We start from the raw sequence: 21,516 nt of genomic DNA on the forward strand, positions 1-21,516 counted from the left end.
CATGTCCAGTTCTAACTGTTACTTCCTGACCTGCATACAGATTTCTCAAGAGGCAGGTCAGGTGGTCTGGTATTCCCATCTCTTTCAGAATTTCCCACAGTTTATTGTGATCCACACAGTCAAAGGCTTTGGCATAGTCAAAAAAGTAGAAATAGATGTTTTTCTGGAACTCTCTTGCTTTTTCCATGATCCAGCGGATGTTGGCAACTTGATCTCTGGTTCCTCTGCCTTTTCTAAAACTGGCTTGAACATCTGGAAGTTCAAGTTCACATATTGCTGAAGCCTAGCTTGGAGAATTTTGAGCATTACTTTACTAGCGTGTGAGATGAGTGCAATTGTGCGGTAGTTTGAGCATTCTTTGGCATTGCCTTTCTTTGGGATTGGAATGAAAACTGACCTTGTCCAGTCCTGTGGCCACTGCTGAGTTTTCCAAATTTGCTGGCATACTGAGTGCAGCACTTTCACAGCATCATCTTTCAGGATTTGGAATAGCTCAACTGGACTTCCATCACCTCCACTAGCTTTGTTCGTAGTGATGCTTTCTAAGGCCCATTTGACTTCACATTCCAGGATGTCTGGCTCTAGGTCAGTGATCACACCATTGTGATTATCTGGGTCATGAAGATTTTTTTTGTACAGTTCTTCTGTGTATTCTTGCCACCTCTTCTTAATATCTTCTGCTTCTGTTAGGTCCATGCCATTTCTGTCCTTTATCGAGCCCATCTTTGCATGAAATGTTCCCTTGGTATCTCTAATTTTCTTGAAGAGATCCCTAGTCTTTCCCATTCTGTTGTTTTCCTCTATTTCTTTGCATTGATCGCTGAGGAAGGCACTTTTTTTTTTTGAAGCATCAGTGTCTTATTTTATTATAATTAATGAAAGCATTTGATGCCAAATAAATGAAGGTTATTTTACAAACTGAATTTTGGCAAGTCCATGGAATTTTCATTTTATTATAATTTTATATCACATTAGTTCAAATGCATTTCTCTAAGCTACACCAACATTGCTCCTTTGGAATTATTTCAATCATTCTTAACATGTGACTTTACCAAAGACTTTGAATCTAAAATAAGCATAAAATTTAAAATTGGAAACTTTTAATTATGAAGGGGGAAGTCATCAGATGATGGCTGGGGCTGTTAATTTCCAAGGCACTTTGCTGGAATGTTTCTTCTGTTACCTGAGGTATAAATGACAACCTTCAAAAAACATGGGCAAAACCAAAGTACAATGAAGAAGCCTCTGCAGCTTAATCCTCCCATAGTCCTTAAGCCTTTGACAGAAGCTAGCCAAAGTATCTTTCCTGCAAATTAAGTGGGTTTCCAATATTTCCATGTAGTTGAGCTTTCAGAGATAGACATTCAAACATGTCATTAGGATATACCAGCTTGGCTCTGATTGCATTAATTATGCCTGAAAAGTTTAATACCCATCCAAGTCCAAAGGTGGAAGAACACATAAACAAGTATGGTAATCGGCAAGAGCAGACTGTAAAAGCACAGCGCTAGTGCAGCCCCATGGGAACTTTTCTTTCACAGAGGCCAAGTAAAACAGTCCTGCCAAAGATTACCAACAGAATAAAAACAGTCAACATAGGAAGAGACAGAAATGTTCTCCTCCACTTATTACCTGCCACTCTGACTTTTTAAAATGTAGATGGTATTTAAAATATTCAGTTGCGTGTTGTTGTTTTTAAATATGATCTAATGCTCCATTTCTTCTTGCTTCTTATTTTGATGTGTCATCCTAGCTGCCTGTGGTATCATGTTAGGAATCCCATCAATAATTGAATAAGCTATTCCTAACTCTTCATTAACCAATTCATTTGTCGATGCTTCATATCTGAGTGGCTTCTTGGAGAGTAGGCACACTAGGAACTCAAGTAGCACTGGGTCAAAGGTATGGGGTGGTTTCTCCTTCCTCTCGTTCTTGTCTTGCAGATTGCGATGACCCTGGTGCATACAGACACCTGGGGTGGGGGGCAGGGAGTTGGTGACCATGGATGGCAGTGGGGTTGTCCCTCACAACACAGAGGCAAACTGACTGCACATTCCATTCAGCATGGTCTGGTAGCCCGTGACAGGGCCTCTGCGCGCCCTTGGCTACCCAGTGAATGGCTTACTCTTATTTGCTGATTTCTGGCTCAGAGATTTCTTTCTTGCTTTCTGCTTAGGGACAGTTGGAGCCCATATTGACCAGGGGGACCCAAACTTACTCATGCATCAAATTGTCATGGAGGCACCTATAGACTGTGAACTAACCCTCCAACATGGCCGGCTGGAGAAAGAGTTTAGGTGACTGGTGTCAGTTTAAAGTTAGGCTTAGGATTCATGCCACAGAAGGGATGAGAGGCACAGGTCATTGTTGAAAGTAGAGTGGCATACTTTATAACTAAGTTTTCTTAAAGAGCATGTGAGGTACTGCCAAGAGGCAGTGGCACCACTGTCACCTCAGATTATTTGTATTCTAGCTTTTTGGCTCCTCAAAAATATTATCTCCATGCCAGCTTTCACTGTTTAAGTAAATGGGTAATTGGAATTGGACAGAAGATATTTTATATTAGGAATCCAGGCATCTCCATGGAGATCCAAGTCACCAAAATAGGTCAGAGGCAGACTAATTTTTTTTTTTTTTTTAAGTCACTGGGAAGTTAGGGGGAAGAGGAGAGAGACAGCTGTGATGTCCCAAAAAGAAAGAAAGAAGAAGTAGCCTCTTTTTCATATGAAAATGAGATTCCCTGAAAGCTTTTAAGCATGGAAAGTACCTCTAGTGACCTGACTGCCTGTTAATGGTGACACACATTATTTGAAGAAATGCCAGAGGGAAAGAGGAGAAAATTACGTTTGACCCATCAAATATAGGTAGCCACTGAAGGGAAAACACTAACACAAAAGTCTCTTGAGTCTACATAGTTCCTTCTGGTTGCCCCAATATTTTACTTTTTATCTAAGCTTTGCTCAAATCCTGGTTGCACTGAAAATAGCTGAATTCCAGGCCTGCTGGCAATGACCTGGGCTTCATTCTTCAAGTGTGAACTCAATTTCAAAATGAATTTCTCCCAGTGAAAAGAAACAAGCAAAGAAACAGTGGAAATTTGTACAGTTCAGCTTGTGTACAGAATAAGGCAAATAGACTCATGCATCTGGAATGACAAGAGAGATTTTTCCCTCTGCTGCTTCTGCTGCTAAGTTGCTTCAGTCGTGTCTGACTCTGTGCAATCCCATAGACAGCAGCCCACCAGGCTCCCCCATCCTTGGGATTCTCCAGGCAAGAATACTGGAGGGGTTGCCATTTCCTTCTCCAATGCATGAAAGTGAAAGTGAAGTCACTCAGTCGTGTCCGACTCTTAGCGACCCCATGGACTGCACCCCACCAGGCTCCTCCATCCATGGGATTTTCCAGACAAGAGTACTGGAGTGGGGTGCCATTGCCTTCTCCTCTAGGCAATGTAAAAAGGATAAAATTCATGACAACAATAAAGGAAAGCTAATTAACTGTAACAAAATACCATTCTTACTATGGATCTAGTCCCTTATATGAACAAAACTAATTGGGAGGATTGTAGAGATATCAAAATATCGGAATCCAGGGATTTTAAAGCCCTGGGTGATTGTTACCTGCCCAATGTGAGCAAGCATTTTTATTTTCCTGCCTGCTAGGCTTTGTGTTTCCATCCCCATTCTCTGATTTTTCAAGCTTCCAGCTCCTTCTGCCCATGATTCTCTCCACTCTAACGTTTCACCTTTCACACATTGGATTAATGTTGCATTGGGGACAGGAATCAAGAGAGAGAAGTCAGAATGGAGGAGAGATTTAAAGGTGTGTTAGAAGATGCATCAGATGCAGGATACAGGAAGCTTGGGGCTGGTGCACTGGGATGACCCAGAGGGATGGTATGAGGAGGGAGGTGGGAGGGGGGTTCAGGATTGGGAACACGTGTACACCCGTGGCGGATTCATGTTGATGTATGGCAAAACCGATACAATATTGTAAAGTAATTACCCTCTAATTAAAATAAATAAATTTAAATTAAAAAAAAAGAAGATGCATCAGAAAGAAAATGAGCCTGATGTCAAAGAAGGGCCTAAGAAACTAACTTCAAAGGTATGTGACCTATGAGTCACCAGAGTCCTGTATTTAGAATTGATTCACTCTTGGTTTAATGCTCTGCTGTCACCATCTTGAAGTCCTTAATAATTTTGAACAAGGAGCCTCATATTTTCATTTTTCATTGGGCCCCACATATTATATAGCTGATTCTGAGGCCTGGCTGGAAGGATGTCCCAAGGAGATGTCCAGAGGAATGGCAGGGAGATAGCAAGTAGAAAGTTTTCCCAGATTATGGTGAACTGGGTTGACGTGGGAGGTCCAAGTCATGAACTTACCAGGACTGAATTTCCACAAGCAGAAAAGAGAAGGTAGGAAGCAAGAAAACCAGGAAAGTGTATGTGGTCTGACTGGTCCAGCCTAGGAAGCTACTATACTTCCCTTTCTCCTTCATCAAACATAATGACACCCTCATTTCCATTCATAAAATTAAATTCATTTAGGTTAAGACTTTGCCTGGCCTTTAAAAAAATTGCACAATGCAGTTAGTCATAGCAGTCATTTACGTTTATTCAATCAGACAAGAAAATCGAAGGCCACTCTGCAAGGATCTAAGAAAAGAATGCTTCAAGAAGAATCCACATATGGAAAGGCTCTCAGAAGAGAACTCATTTGGTGTGTTTGAAGGGTGGCCAGAAAGCCAGTTTGACTGAAAGCTAGTGGATAATGAAGAGAATAAAGAAATGTGAGATCAAAAAGTCAGTAGAGGTCAGATCACCTTGTAGTCCAGTGGAGGAATTTAGAGTCTATTCAAAAATAATGGAGACCATTATAGAATTTTATTGTAGGGGAGGGGAATGATCTGGTTTACATTTTAGAAGCCTTATTTGTAGACGATGGACTGTAGTGATTATACTGGCAAGAATGGAGACAGGAAGATGACTTAGAGCTGTGGAAGCGACCGAGGGGAGAGGTAGCTGCAACAAGAGAGGTGGCATGGAAATGATAAGAAGTGGTGGGATTTGGGATAGGTTCTGGGGAAGGACTGATAGGACTTTTTAATGAAAGGATGTAGAATGTTAGGAACAAAAAGGAAATCTGAGTGACTCCTACATTATTGATTTGTGTAACTGGTGATGTGGTGGCCCCATTACTGAACTTGGAATGGCTGCAAAGAAGAGAGTTTTCCTGTATTGAAGGTGGGAGTGGGAAGCACAAATTCTAATTTGGTCCCTTTCCATTTGAGAAGCCATTCGGCATCTAAGTGGAGATGTTAGATAGGCAGTTAGATATATGAGTGTGGTCGTGAGAGAAGAGATGTAGGAGAATTATGAATGTCAGAATGGTTTTTCAAGTCAAGATGGGATGAGAATTACATTGAGGATAGAATGTAAAAAAAAGATGATGAGAGAGCCAAGGACAGAGCCATGGACACTCCAAGATTGGCAGGCTAATATGATAGTAGGGGATTGAAAACAGGAGAGAGACTGTCACAGAGCCAGAAATTAAAACATTTTTCAAAAGGGGGAACAATCGACTGTAAATATCCAAGGAGAATTCAAGATAGAACAAAAAAATTAACTATTGACTTTGGCAAGATGAAAATTATAGTGACCTTGAAAAGGACCATTATGCCCAATCAGAGTGGATAGCAAAGGATGAAATAAAAATGGACACCAAATATGTACAGTTCTTTTGTGACTTGAGAGAAAGTAAATGGGTTAAGAGGGATTTGGAGGGGAAGAGAGAGAAAAGAAATAGAGCAGCAACAGAAGGACAGGGGGCCAAGGAAGGGTTCATTTTAAAAATCTTTTCTAAAATATTATTTTAAACCACATTTATACAGAGATGTAACTCACTTAGTAGAGAGGAAAAAACTGATAATGTAGATACACTGCTGCTGCTGCTGCTAAGTCGCTTCAGTCGTGTCCAACTCTGTGCATCCCCATAGATGGCAGCCCACCAGGTTCCCCTGTCCCTGGCATTCTCCAGGCAAGAATACTGGAGTGGGTTGCCATTTCAGATACACTAGTATGATTGAAATTCTCTTAATCAGCCTCTACTTCAGATTGGATTAGCAGTCTTTGTCCATTTTTTTTCAGGAGAGGGAGGTAAAGCAGTGATCCCCATGACTGGTATTTCACACTCTGAAGCCCATGAATAACTGTGTTTTCCAGTTTGATCTATTGTTTACAAAGATGCAGTTGTAATTCATCTTCAAAACAGCTAAGCCTAATTTATAGACTGAATGTTGCCCTCCACTTCAGTCCACTATGTTGGAGTCCTAACCTCCAATGGATTGTAATTGGAGATAGCACCTTTAAGGATGTTCTGAAAAGTTAAATGAGGTCCTAAGTGTGGGGCACTAATCTAGTACGTGCTGTGCTCAGTCATGTCTGACTCTTTGCAACTTTATGGACTGTAGCCCGCCAGGCTCCTGTGTCCATGGGATTCTCCAGGCAAGAATACTGGGGTCAGTACCCATTCCTGAACCCAAGTCTCTTGTGTCTCGGGCACTGGCAAGCAGATTCTTTACCACTGTGCCACCTAGGAAGCCAACAAGACTGGTATCCTTTTAAGAAGAGGAAGAGAGGTACCAGGAACATGCATACTGAGGGAAAATACCTTATGTGACAACAGCCAGAAGGTGCCCATCTATAAGCCAAAGGCCATTGTCTCATCCTGTCCTGTGACCTCCAAGGAAACCAAACCTGATGATATCTTAATCTTGGATTTCTAGCCTTCAGAACTGTAAGAAATAAATTTCTGTTTTTCAAGCCACTCAGTCTGGGTGTTTGGAATGGCAGCCCTAGTCAACCAGTACAGCCTATTGTATTCATTACTATAGTTTTGTAATGTAATGAAATACTACATAAAATGAATAAAGCATTGAAAAAAATTGCTTGAAACATTAGCTGAATGCTTTGAAAAGACTTTTTTAGTAAGTTACTAAAAACATTGATCTATTGTTGTGAGCAACACAACTATAAATAATTGGGGAACTCATAACAATCAAGGATGTTGGCCTCAGATCATTTTTAAGCATCTTTCCATTCTCCCTGAACTGAAAAGAAACAAAACTAAAATTTATAGATGACACAATGTATGCAAAAGGAGAACCAGAACTGCAAGTTTTGTCCTGCAAAAGAGTGGCAAATGAAAGAATGGTATACATTAGTTATAATTATTTTAATGATACTCAGCTTTAATTAGCATTTTGATTTATGGATCAAGTGTGGGCCCCAGCTGTGTCACATTGGAAGACACTTGCCTCAGAGTACTTGAGAAGTTGAGATAAGATGGGATCCAATACACAAGGATAAGTGTTTTCTTTGTTAAGAACAGGGATACCGCTTTCATTTTCACAAGCAGGGATTTAGAACATATGCTGTGGATAAGTTGGCAGAATTGATAGTGGGAAGATGAGACTGTTCTGATCTCACTGCACCTTTTCCCTTTGAAGTCTGAGGCAAAGTTATCAGCAGAGAGTAGAGAGAGAAGACTGTGGTGGAGATTTGAGAAAAAAGAAAAGTATGAAATAGCCATTTTGAAGAGTGGGAAAGTTAATTTACTGAAGAAGTATATAAGATCGCTATACAATATTGAATGCCCATGTCAGATTTGTGGTCATAAATTTTAAGTGAGTCCAGTTAGTACATTTGCCTAATTTTCTCCAGTAAAATTTGTCTGCATAGGAGACTATGTACAGTAAAGGTATATTTGAGTGTAATTATGGTCGTTATTTGCCAGGCAAGTGTAATAGAAAGAGACTGGGGCAAAGAAAATAAGGTGTTTTAAAAGCAGTTATTTGAGTGGTGCATTATGGGATTTGGGCAGGATAATAAGAGGAAAGTTAGGACATGAAGCAGAGACAATTTATAAAAATGATAGTAATGTGATAGAGCAGTCAGTGGGGTTAAAGAACTGTTGAAGGGAAAATAATAGCAAGAAATTACTGTAAAGGGTGAACAGCAAGTTCAAAGTATGAACTGGAGATTTTACAAGTTGCACAGTTTCTGATGATAAAAATATGTATAGGAAGTGACCACGTGAATGGCTGAGGTTAAAGTGGTTAAACAGTCATTTGAGCTAAAGGACTGAGAGGCCAAGATGGCAGATGGGCCATCATGTGGAGGCTAAGGTCTACAGTCATGATGACAGAAGTGGTCCCAGAGGAGAGGTGAGTCAGGACCCATTACTGATGCATGAGAAAGAGTCATGAAAAGTTCAGAGATAACAGAAATGGTAGGGGTCATCAAGTCTTAGTGTGAATGATTTTTCAATACTGAGAGGAAGTTTCAGTTTAATCATTGGAAAAGGAACTGGGCAATGTAAGAGCGTTACTTAGAATTGAGGGCCAACCCAGAATGCAGGAGGGAGGGGAAGGAGTCATTGAGGATGGATTTGTTTACATGCAGACCAGCAGACTGACACTGTTTAGTCTTATGTGTGTATGTGTGTGGACACTCTGGGGATGGCAGAACCCATCTCCAGATGAAACCAAATAGTTCACTGGGTAGTAAGAGTCCACTCTTAAATCTCATTCCCAGAATGTCTACCTCAAAGCAATGGTGTAGACATCCTCTGAGATATTGATCCTAAGAATAGATGTAATGGCCATTCCTAGCTCCTGAAAGCTGGTCACTGGAGGGTTTCAGAGCCTGAGCTCAGTTTGTGGTCTTCATCTACACGGCCTTTCTTTGCCTTCAGCATCTTCTCATGTTGCCAGGTGACATCTATGTCAGCCTACATTCATAAAATGGGAAGATAACTTGTTGCTCGGAAAGCAAATGTGGTCACTGAATGGGAGCCAGAAAATTAGAGCCCACAGTAAAAATACCTTAGGGAAGCAAAGGGATGTGACCTCTGTGTTACATTTACTGTGAAATGCTACCCAGGGCAAAGGACAACAATTCAGAGAGAAGTCTGTAATTATAAATATACAAAGGAAAATTTATGGAGAAGCTTTCTAGACCTTGGGCAAGTTAGTCAATAATTCATTTGGAGAAACTGCCTAAGGTTCAATTTGGAACAGTTTGAGTTATACAGTTTGTATTATTGCCAGGCTTGGCTCTTTTTACCATTTCTGTTTGAGCTGCTAGATATCACCTTGTCAGTGAAGGTGATAGTGATTGGCAGAAGTGAAGCTCCAGACCAGCTTTTCTCAGGAAAATGCCTCATAAGATTGTTATGTCTGCCACTTTCTGGAATGGGCGTTTGGGATGAACTTCTCCAGTAAATGAACAACTAATCACTACAGTCAGTTTATAAAGGGTGCTCAAATTAGGTGACATGTAGACAAAACAACTGGTTAATGTCATGCTTTGCTGCACACTTGTGGCAAAAAGCAGGCTCGGGATAAGTTCAGCTTTAGACGGATTGCAAATATATCAACATAAGCATTCCCAGTGTTGACTTTCCATATATCAGATGAGTGGTTGAGCTAGAAATTCTTTAAAACCCTCCCTTGCTCCCCACTACCCAGTTCTAGGATTCCAATTCACTGCATCTCTTGGCCCAGATTAGTATATCTTTGCAAATAGAAGAGTTGGGGGTAGACATAGTCTAGTGAGTATGACTTTCAACTGAGAATGAGGAAAGCATTTGTATTACCTTAGTGAAGTATGATTGGGGTCTTTGAGGAAGACAGACTCAATCTCATAAGGTTATTGTGTTAATCAAGTAAGATATGATATGCAGAAACTTAAGCTTAGAGAGAGTATATGACTTCTTTTGATAACTAGAGCAGAACTCAAATCTAGGTGGCTTGTTGGGGGCAAAGCAGAAGCCATCCTAACTAGTTTAAACATAAAAGCATATTTGGCAAAACTAATACAATTATGTAAAGTTTAAAAATAAAATAAAATTGGAAGAATAAAAAAAAATTAAAAAAAAATAAATAAAAATAAAAAGCAGAGAAAAAAAAAATAAATAAACATAAAAGCAGTTTATTTATTTAAGACTGTTAGGTAACTCTTAGGCACAGAGACTACACTGAAGGGGAAAAAAGTCTCAATAGAGCCTCTTGGTGAAAGTGAAAGAGGAGAGTGAAAAAACTGGCTTAAAACTCAGCATTCAAGAAATGAGGATCATGGCATCCAATCCCATCACATCATGGCAAATAGATGGGGAAATAATGGAAACAATGACGGACTTTATTTTCTTGGGCTCCAAAATCACTGCAGATGGTGACTGAAGACACGAAATTGAAAGATGCTTGCTCCTTGGAAGAAAAGTGATGACCAACCTAGACACCATATTAAAAAGCAGAGGCATTACTTTGCTAACAAAAGTCCGTCTAGTCAAAGCTATGGTTTTTCCAGTAGTCATATATGGATGTGAGAGTTGGGCCATAAAGACAGCTGAGCACCAAAGAATTGGTGCTTTTGAAGTGTAGTGTTGGAGAAGACTCTTGAGAGTCCCTTGGACAGCAAGGAGATCAAACCAGTGAATCCTAAAGGAAATCAATCCTGAATTTCATTAGAAGGACTAATGCTGAACCTGAGGCTCAAATACTTTGGCCACTTGATGTGAAGAACTGACTCATTGGGAAAGAACTGACACTGGGAGAGATTGAAGGCAGGAGAAGAAGGGGATGACAGAGGATGAGTTGGTTGGATGGCATCATCGATTGGATGGACATAATTTTATTAATATGAAGTTGTGAGTTAATGAAATTAACATGAACAAAATCTTTAGATAGATGTTCAAGGAATCTTTATTACTATCCATTATTTTATATTATTTTAATTCATTCTTGACTCATCTTTGAAATTTTTCTTTGCTCCCAATCATTTCTTATTCTAATGCATTTGTTCCAATTGCTCTATTTTGCTTCTTGAGATTCCTCAATTCTTAGGTATCTCTCTGTTCTTTCTTCCTTCTGCTTACTTACCACCTTCTTTCATCTCTTCATATTTTAGTATTTTCTCCTATATCCTCAGAAAGCATTTCCAAGTTACGGATTTAATGTTCTGTACTGACAGGCCTTATTTTACTACTTCTGAGGTGGATTTAGATGGTTTTATTACAAGTTTACAGTCTCCTTGCAATTTGTAATAATATTATCCAGCTCCCTTTTTTTCTTGGCTCACTCTCATTACACTATACTCTGTTTACATCTCAGCTTATTCTCATAATAACTTTCTTCTCCTGTTTCATTTCAATCATATCTTGTAGCAGCACACTAATGACATTACATGATATTGTAAAATTTTCTTCTGAGTTCTGTACAGATCATTTTTAGAGGTCTGTTCTTCCAACGCTTCAGAATGATTTTTTTTTTCTTTCCATTGTTTTGCAGTGTGTTTTCATAAGACCCTTGGGTGTGTTTGGGGTCCTTTTTATTCATCTTCAAACAAGGGGAGATCTTTTGGAAGCTGGCATTTGTCCACAGACTGTATGGATCTCCCCTGATCCTATCATCCCCGCTTTGGGTGTGAATCAAATTCTTTTCTAAATTCTTGTGGTTGTTGTTTCTAACTTGCAGCTCAGTTCTCAATGTCAAATAGCAATGCATCTAATGTGGCTCAGTCGTATGGGGCTAAGATTTTCCCCCACATACACTGTCTGGTTCTTTGACACTTCGAACTAATCCAGTATTTGGAAAACCATAATCCTAGCATGCATTCTTCTTAGGTTTTTCTATCTTTATAGGAATCATATTTTGGGATGTGATGTAAAAAGAAAAAGTCCAAACCACTCCTTTCTAGTGAGTTATTTAAGTTGTTCCTAGATGGGTATAGAAAAGTGGGAGCAAAGAGGATCTTCAAAAGTTATGGCCATGCATTCAAGTCTGATCAGTTTTCCATTAGGTAGAGATTCCAGAGGTTCTTTGGACCAGGAAGCTGGCAGTGGTAGAAGGATAGTTCTTTCTGCCGTCTTTCTGTGCTTGAAAAGGCTGTTTCAAAAGGTAAAATACAGATACAGTTCTTCTTCCTGATTGAGTTTCCTAAGCCATTTCCACTGACCTTAGGTGTAGTGCAAAGTCATTCTAGATTCCAGTCATGGGCCTCTTTCCAATATTAATCTTCAGTGTGCCTAATTTTCATCTTTTTCTCTCTTCTTAAGTACCAGATTAGAGAGTCAGGACTAGTTGCATCAGGGACCGCTCGCTATATCCTTTTTACAAGTGAAAGTTGTACCTGCTTATCTTTAAAATGTTCAATGCAAATACTTTTTTAAGTGACAACTCACCTTGATGTGGCAGTCTCCTCTCGCTGTTAGTTTTACCTCTTTGCTGGCACATGATCACAGTTTGCTCTATCTCCTATTTATCTTTGTATGTGTTCCATCTTTTTTCCCACCGAGTAGTGAATTTCTGGAGGGCAGCAACCTTGCCTGGGTCATTAGTATACCTGTTGCCCTGCCTTGAAGAGAGTAGTGCTCTGGAAATCTCTGGGTGAACAATAACAAGGGTGCATAGAGACTCTTCATGGATGTCCTTCTGGCAATAGAAGAAAAGATTGGGCATCGGCTCTCCTTAGGGTCCCTCCTAAAGGGGTTTAAAAGCAATTTGAGCTAACACAATCGCAAAAATATTTACTATGCTCCTACGACATGTAAGGTATTTGGGATTCCCAAATGACTAAGCCTTGCCTGCTGCCTTCTCCAATATGGATAGAAAAGAGCCCAGGCATGAGTAGCTCTAATAAAGGACAGACCATGGCTCTGGCTCCAGTGAACTGAATTATTTCCACTTGCTCACCCAACAAACATTTACTGAAGACCAACTCCAAGGCAATGTGATGAGCATGAAACGTTCTCTTAATTCTGAGTAGCAGACTCTGTCAGAAGGAGCCAAAGGATTATACTTGATCTGACTGAATAATGGAGAGGAGCATCCATATTCCCTTGTAGTTCCCAGTTGTTGGGAAACCTTTGCTCTGGATCCTCAACTCACAATAAGGCAAACAATTATAGCTCTGGAATCAGGTGTCAGCCTAAACAAATATATTGTATGATCTCTTCTTGCTTTTCACTCAGTTGAGAAAATACCTTTTTTTTAGCAGTAATATTGTTCATTACAGGATAAACTAAGGTACCACCAAGGCATCTATGTTTATGTGTTACTGGAAATAGCCTGTGCTTTCTTGAGCAGTTCTTAGTTGTAAGTTTCGTTGCTGGAAACAGCTTTGCCTATTTTTCTGATGCCACAATTTACTCCATTTATCATTTAGCTGATTTTTCATGGTTTCTTCTTTCTAATTAAAAGATGAAAGATTTTTTAAGAGGCCTAATTCTAGCTAATGATGTAAAGGCAAGGCGTGAATGATATTATCAGGAAAATATGGCATATGAATAACATAGTTTTTAATCACCCTGAATATTTGTAAAGGAAACACGTAGTGATACCTTGTCCATTTTAAAGATCAATAAACCAAGGCACAGAGCCGGAATAGTACAGATCATGAGTGAATCAGTAAATTAGAGAAATAAAACATCATGGTTTTTATTTCACACTCTTTCAGATGCATTATCTGATTTTCTTTTATGTTATAGGTGCCACTCATTTTCTGAAGTACAAGGATGCATAATATTCTAATGTTGATAGCAGTAACCAACTGGATTGAGCTCTTATGATATGTCAGGCACCATGCTAAGTGCTTTTTATACCTTGTCTCATTTAATCCATACAACCATACTGAAAAGTAGACATTTTGTCCGTTTTAGTGGTAAGGAAATAAAGGCTTAAAGTTGGTGACTGCCCTGGCTAGTAGCTAGTATGTGGTAGACTTGAGATTTGGCTCCATTTCTGTCTGACTTCAGAGCCCATGTACAGCCCTGATGTGCTGTCTTAAGACCATCAAATCTCAACCTGTCATTTTACTTTTGCTACATCTGCGACCCAGAGAAATCATGGCTCATGCAAAGCTTCACAAAGAGTTAGTGAGACAGGTAGAACTAAAAATGCAAATTTCATGATTTCCAGAGGTTCCTCTTCTTGAGAGTGAAGGAGGGCATTTCTTCTTTGTAGTTAAGTGCTCCAGTCAGCACTGCTTTGCTGAATGTCAAAGCAAAAACAGGGTATATCTAGCATTTTTACAGAAAAGATGTGGAATGTCTATATTTAGGAAAGTTACTTCAAGCTAATCAGCTATTTCAAATTAAAAGAGATGTGACTTGGCGGCAGCAGCAGCAGCAGCATTAAAAAAAAGTGGGATTTGAAGACCACTTATTACAAACTAAACTATTTTTCTTATGTTGACTCTGATATAAGAAATTTCTAAATAACAGAAGAAATAGAACCACTAATCTGATCAGAATGTATATCTCTGAGAACTCTGTATAGTGAAAAGGGCTTGGAATTTGGGGTAGAAGTCTGGAACTAAAGCCTCATTCTACTTCTTCCTCTTTGGGTGAGCTTGGTAAATTGGTTTAACCTCTCTAGCTGTTGGTTTTCTCACTGTAGGATAGATATAAGTTCAGTTCAGTTCAGTTGCTTGTCGTGTGTGACTCTTTGCGACCCAATGTACTGCAGCACTCGAGGCTTCCCTGTCCAGCACCAACTCCTGGAGCTTGCTCAAACTCATGTCCATCGAATCGGTGATGCCATCCAATCATTTCATCCTCTGGCATCCCCTTCTCCTTCTGCCTTCTATTTTTCCCAGCATCAGGGTCTTTTCCAATGAGTCAGTTCTTCACATCAGGTGGCCAAAATATTGGAGCTTCAGCTTTAGCATCAGTCCTTCCAATGAATATTCAGGACTGATTTCCCTTAGGATGGACTGGTTGGATCTCCTTGCTGCCAAGGGACTCTCAAGAGTCTTCTCCAGCACCACAGTTCAAAAGCATCAATTCTTTGGAGCTCAGCTTTCTTCATGGTCCAACGCCATCCATACACGACTATTGGAAAAACAATTTTGACTAAATGGCCCTTTGTTGGCAAAGTAATGTCTCTGCTTTTTAATATGCTCTCTAGGTTGGTCATAACTTTTCTTCCAAGGAGCAAGTGTCCTTTAATTTCATGGCTTCAGTGACCATCTGCACTGATTTTGGAGCCCCCCAAAATAAAGTCTCTCATTGTTTCCATTGTTCATCCAACTGTTTGCCTGGAGTGATGGGACCAGATGCCATGATCTCAGTTTTCTGAATGTTGAGTTTTAAGCCAGGTTTTTCACTCTCCTCTTTCACTTTCATCAAGAGGCTCTTTAGTTCTTCGCTTTCTGCCATAAGGGTGCTGTCATATGCATATATGAAGTTGTTGATATTCGTCCTAGCAATCTTGATTCTAGCTTGTCATCCAGTCTGGCATTTCGTATGGCGTACTCTGCATATAAGTTAAATAAAATGGTGACAATATACAGCTTTGATGTACTCCTTTCTGTATTTGGAACTAGTCTGTTGTTACATGCCAAGTTCTAATTGTTATTTCTTGGCCTGCATACAGATTTCTCAGGAGGCAGGTCAAGTGGTCTGGTATTCCCATCTCTTTCAGAATTTTTCACAGTTTATTGTGATCCGCACAGTTACAGGCTTTGGAATAGTCAATAAAGCAGAAATAGATGTTTTTCTGGAACTCTCTCGCTTTTTCAATGATCCAGAAGATGTTGGCAATTTGATCTCTGGTTCCTCTGCCTTTTCTAAATCCAGCTTGAACATCTGGAAGTTCACGGTTCATGTACTGTTGAAGCCTGGCTTGGAGAATTTTGAGCATTACTTTGCTAGTGTGTGAGATGAGTGCAATTGTGCAGTAATTTGAACACTCTGTGGCAGTGCCTTTCTTTGGGATTGGAATGAAAACTGACCTTTTCCAGTCCTGTGTCCACTGCTGAGTTTTCCAAATTTACTGGCATGTTGGGTGCAGCACTTTCATAACATCATCTTTTTGGATTTGAAATAGCTCAACTGGAATTCCATCACCTCCACAAGCTTTGTTTGTCGTGATGCTTCCTAAGGCCCACTTGACTTCACACTCCAGGGTGTTTGGCTCTAGGTACATGATCACACCATGGTGGTTATCTGGGTCATTAAGATCTTTTTTGTACAGTTCTTCTGTGTATTCTTGCCACCTCTTCCTCATACCTTCTGCTTCTGTTAGGTCCATACCATCTGTCCTTCTTTGTGCCCATCTTTGCATGAAATGGGTGAATTTAATTCAGATGACCATTTTATCTACTACTGTGGGCAAAATCTCTTAGAAGAAATGGAGTAGCCCTTGTAGTCAACAAAAGAATCCAATTTGCAGTATTTGGGTGCAGTCTTGAAAATGACAGCATGATCTCTGTTCGTTTCCAAGGCAAATCATTCAATATCACAGTAATCCAAGTCTATGTCCCAACCACTAATGCCAAAGAAGTTCAAGTTGAATGGTTCTAGAAGACTTACAAGACCTTCTAGAACTGACACCAAAAAAGATGTCCTTTTCATCATAGGGGACTTGAATGCAAAAGTAGGAAGTCAAGAGATAATGGAGTAACAGGCAAGTTTGGCCTTGGAGTACAAAATAAAGCAGGGCAAAGGCTAACAGAGTGTTGCCCACAGAATGCACTGGTCATGCAAACACCCTCTTCCAACAACACCAAAGTTAGCTCTACACATGGACATCACCAGATGGTCAATACCAAAATCAGATTGATTAGATTCTTTACAGCCGAAGATGGAGAAGCTCTATATAGTCAGCAAAACAAAACCGGGAGCTGACTGTGGTTCAGCTCATAAACTCCTTATTGCAAAATTCAGAATTAAATTGAAGAAGAAAGTAGAGAAAACCACTAGATCATTCAGGTATGACCTAAATCAATTCCCTTATGATTATACAGTCGAGGTGACAAATAGATTCAAGGGATTAGATCTGATAGATAGAGTGCCTGAAGAACTATGAACGGAGGTTTATGACATTGTACAGGAGGCAGTGATGAAGACCACTCCTAAGAAAAAGAAATGCAAAAAGACAAAATGGTTGTCTGAGAAGGCTTTACAAATAGCTGAGAAAAGAAGAAAAGTGAAAAGTAAAGGAGAAAAGGATAGATATAGTTATAGCATTTATGGATCAGTAAATTAAGGGATGGTTAAAATAAGGCATGTGAAAAATGAAATGAAAATTTGCAAATGGGAAAGGGTATACAAATGTTAGTTTCTATTCTTAAGAAGTACCATTTTCATCCTAAGTTTAAAAAAAGCCATACTTGTTTTAACTATGTTTTTTTCTGCTTGTAGTCCTTGATTCGTTCATTTTTACACACATCATTTGTTAAGACATCTGCCATACCTCACACTGGGGGAAGTTATAAAGAATATATAAAAATTAGAAGGTGGAATCTAACTGCCTATTCATCCTCTACTCTTATACCTAATAGATGTCTCAACATATTCAAAACTGAACTCCTGATTCCTGCCCCAAATTTGTCCCCTTTCTCTCTTCTTCATCCTAGTTGATAGCAACTCCATCTTCTGGGTTCCCAGAACAAAAAACTTTGGAATCAAATCTGATACCTCTTCTTCTCACATCCAGCCTTTCAGAGAAACTTACTAGCTCTTTGTCCAAAATATACTGAGTCAAAATGCATTTTTCCATATCCACTGCTGCTACCCTGGTCAAAGCTACTAGAGTAGACTGAGTTATGTCTCCCCCAAGGATACATTTAAGTCCTAACTCCCAGTACCTGTGATGTGACATTACTTGGATAGGATCTTTGCAGAGGTCATCAAGTTAAGATGAGGTCATTCTGGATTGGGTGGGTCCTAAACCTCATGACTGATGTCTTTATAAGAGGAAGGAAAGGGACATTTGGAAACAGAAGGAGAAGGTCCTGGAGGACTTTTGTTGTGTGAAGAATACACCTTTAGTTATCTACTGCCTGTACAGGTGGCTGTACCATCTAGTGCAGACATACTTCAGTATTTTAACAACCTGTTTGGCATTACTAACCTTCCTGGATGAATGTCAACTTTGCCTCTGCTATATTTTCTGACTTTTAAAGAAACTTGTAAGGTTTTATCTCTTACTGCCTTTAGGTCTTTGCTCAAATGCTACCTTCTCTGTGAGTCCCATTCCAAGCACCCTATTTTAAGTCATACCCCTACACTCCTTACATAACTCCTTGACTTTCTGTTTTTCTGTGTAACCTTACTGCCATCTGACATATATAGATATATTTTTGCTTATTTATCTTATTATATAATATTATATATAATAGAATATAAACCACACAGGACAGAGGTTTTGTTGTTTTATTTTGCTTGTTCTGCTTTGCTTTGCTTTTCTTAATTCTGTTTAATCACTTGCTATGACTTCCCTGGTGGCTCAGATGGTAAAAACATCTGCCTACAATGCGGGAGGCCCAGGTTCGATCCCTGTGTTGGGAAGATGCCCTGGGGAAGGAAATGGCAACCCACTCCAGTACTCTTGCCTGGAAAATCCCATGGACAGAGAAACCTGGTAGGCTACAATCCATGGGGTTGCAAAGAATCAGACACAACTGAGCTACTTCACTTTCTTTCTTTCCATGATCTCAGCACCTAGAGAAGGGCCTGACAGGTCAAGGATACTCAGCGTTTGTTAAATGAATGAACAGAGGCTTTCAAACAGCTTACAGAATGGCTGCTTGTACATCTGTGGAAACAGTCAGGAGTCCTGAGCAGCCTACATACTACAGAAACTGTTGTCTGTATCAGCGTCTTATCTGGAAAGTTGGAGCCCAGGCCAAGGGAAGATGCTCCCTCCTCCTCCCCCTCTCCCCCTCCAGCCTCTCTTCTTGGGGAGAACCAGTTGAGCATGATGGGCCCCTATGGATTCTCTCCAGCAGCCCTCTTCATTTTTATAATTATGATTAAAATGCCTTTTGTGACACACTCCCAACATTCTCCTTCGTGGCAAAATAGTTTTATTTCTTTTTTGTCAGGTAAAGTATCATTAACAATTTGCCTTGTTTTGATAGCATCGGGCTATAATTAGTTTCTACAGGGAAAATGCTGCAATTAACAGTGGTTGCTTCTTGACTTGAATCTAAATGGAGACTGGAGGAAGCTGAGTAAATTTTAAAGTATCATCAAGGTTAGCGAGAAATTCACCTGCATGTGAATTAAGATGCTATGTAATAGCTTAGCTACCTCTTCCTTCAAGGAATAATGTCCTGCCTCCCTGTCAACTCCTAAGAGATTTACCAATGCTTATCTCATCTGTGATCTCTGCATTCTCTGAAACCCTATCATTTTTATATTATCATTTATAACACTAGTCTTTAAAAATTTTTCTGTTTCCTAGATAAGTTGGAAAAATAAGAATATGTATTTATATTTTCTTATCCTTGTGTAAAGAGGCCCTGGAAGGATATACAGAAAACTGTTAATGAGTTATCTGGAGAGGTAAGGGGAACTGAGAGAATGAGGATGCTATAGGCATAAGGTTCTCAGTTGTTGTTCAGTCGCTAAGTTGTCTGACACTTTGTGACTCCATGGACTGCAGCATTGCCAGGCTTCCCTGTCTTTCACTGTCTCCTGGAGTTTGCCCAAATTCATGTTCATTGAGTCAGTTAAGCTATCTATTTGAAGCAAGTAGATATATTACCTATTCATTTTTTGCTTTTTGTTTTATGAAAGGACTATGGTGTTAGACATATGCAGGATCTAATGCAGTACTGATGACACCAAATGCTGAGGTTGATTGATTGCAAATAAAACAGTTAGGACAGGGGTAGCTAAGTGAGTTAATTAAACCCAGCACATTACTGTGTGTCCACGTGGACATTCTTCCACAAAAAGATGAACTCATTGTGTTTGCTGAGATGCTCTTTTCTCAGGTCCCTGTCATCCTGAATCTCCCTTTCATTCCACGTGTCCTATCGGTTCAGTTCAGTTCAGTCACTCAGTCATGTCCGACTCTTTCCGACCCCATGAATCGCAGCACGCCAGGCCTCCCTGTCCATCACCAACTCCCAGAGTTCGCTCAGACTCACGTCCATCGAGTCAGTGATACCATCCAGCCATCTCATCCTCTGTCATCCCCTTCTCCTCCTGCCCCCAATCCCTCCCAGCATCAGAGTCTTTTCCAATGAGTCAACTCTTTGCATGAGGTGGCCAAACTATCAGAGTTTCAGCTTTAACATCAGTCCCGCCAATGAACACCCAGGACTGATCTCCTTTAAAATGGGCTGGTTGGATCTCCTTGCAATCCAAGGGACTCTCAAGAGTCTTCTCCAACACCACAGTTCAAAAGCATCAATTCTTACAGAATTACACAAAAGCTAAAACTTCATGCCTTATTCTTCCCATGATGATAATAATTAACAGGTATACACTGCTTCGCAGTTTACATGATTCTTTTCTAAAATTGTTCCTTTGGACTATTACCTGTGGAGCCTACGCCTTGTTCTCTTAAACAGTCAGGTGTCATTGATGTTCTGGGCCAGGCTTAGAAGAAACATGCAACAGAGCATAATCAGTTAAGTGGATAAATTCTGAATCAGGAAGACTTTGACTGGAATCCCAGATTTACCGTGTATTTGCTGTGTCATCTTAGACAAATTCCTTAAATGTTCTGAACATTTGTATAGGCATCTATAAGCTAGGTATCATGAACCTACTTATTAAGATTTTTGTGATGGTCCTATATGGTAAGAGAAGTCAAACATATATCACTATGTCTCATACATGTGAATACCTAATAATTCAGATTGACTTATTATTGCTTTTATTTATATGTATTCATTTCAAGTGCATCTGGAAAGTTGTCCCCCACCACCTTAAGTATCTCTTTCTTGCTCCTTGGCATGATGCTCATTAGGTCATTAAAGATATATTACTTTGGGTTGACTATATTATGACTATATATGACTAGGTTTTCTCATTAAAGTGCAAATTTACTTAGCTTAACTTTGATATTGTCTTTTTTCCCCTGGGATGACTAACTAAAAGCAGGCACTAAATTGAATGGAAACTGAGAGGAGTTGCAATGAGTAGTTTCATAGCATGGTCTTCTCCTCAGGAATACCAGACCTTGGACGCAGAACTGTGGGACTGAAGGGCATCTACACAGCTTGGGAGATCGGTAGGCAGGAGGCACTTGAAGACATGACTAAAGCTGAGAACAGGACAGGAGCAAGGGGCTGGAGGATCTGAGAGAGAGTCCTGCTCCACAGACCTGCCAAGCCACCATACGGGCATCATGCTGTGAAATGCGTCAGCCCAGACCCTTGGCACCTGTGTCTCTGCCTGTCAGAGCATACCTGGTCGCAGGTTTCGGTCTTGCCCCTGGATCTGAGCAGGTGTTACTGCAAGGCTGTGTACCATGTATGTGCCTGCTTTTGCCCTTGTAAATCACAAGCTTTGGAACAAGAGTGTGACATACCATATTACCCTGGGTGCTTTGGTAGGATGAGTTGGAATAAAATGAGGCTAAAAGCAGGGACCAGGATTGGAAGGTTCTGTCCTAATCTAGAAGTGAGGTGAGGAAGGTCAGGTAAAATAAGACATCTTTACTATATCTTCAAGGGTTTTACAAGTTTGAGGCCATATTTCTGCATGACC

The 21,516-nt window shown here is 40.0% G+C and overlaps 1 pseudogene; it reads right to left on the bottom strand.

The window, feature by feature from the left end:
* Positions 1-1,406: 1,406 nt before the first annotated feature.
* LOC113896257 lies at positions 1,407-21,279 on the bottom strand (annotated as a pseudogene).
* Positions 21,280-21,516: the final 237 nt, after the last annotated feature.

Source organism: Bos indicus x Bos taurus, chromosome 7 (genome assembly GCF_003369695.1).
Source record: "Bos indicus x Bos taurus breed Angus x Brahman F1 hybrid chromosome 7, Bos_hybrid_MaternalHap_v2.0, whole genome shotgun sequence".
In the NCBI taxonomy this organism is placed as follows: domain Eukaryota; kingdom Metazoa; phylum Chordata; class Mammalia; order Artiodactyla; family Bovidae; genus Bos; species Bos indicus x Bos taurus.